Genomic DNA, 253 nt, shown 5'->3' on the forward strand with positions numbered 1-253 from the left:
CCCCTCGCGCCCTGTGCGTCGCGTCAACTATAACCTAAGCTTAAAAGGGGCAATATCATGTAAAATCAACTTTTTTGAGTTTTATGTCATGTTATAATGTTATACTCTCATAAAAAAACATGCCCAAAGCCTTGCTCTGACTCATTCATGCATGTTTGAGAAATCCTGCAGTGTTTTTATGAAGCCATGCTGAGGAGCAAAACGACAGGTGGGGACCAGAAACGCCCCTGGGAACCAGAAACGCCCCTGGGAT

The sequence above is a fragment of the Austrofundulus limnaeus genome, unplaced genomic scaffold, assembly GCF_001266775.1.
Source record: "Austrofundulus limnaeus strain Quisiro unplaced genomic scaffold, Austrofundulus_limnaeus-1.0 Scaffold287, whole genome shotgun sequence".
Classification (NCBI taxonomy): domain Eukaryota; kingdom Metazoa; phylum Chordata; class Actinopteri; order Cyprinodontiformes; family Rivulidae; genus Austrofundulus; species Austrofundulus limnaeus.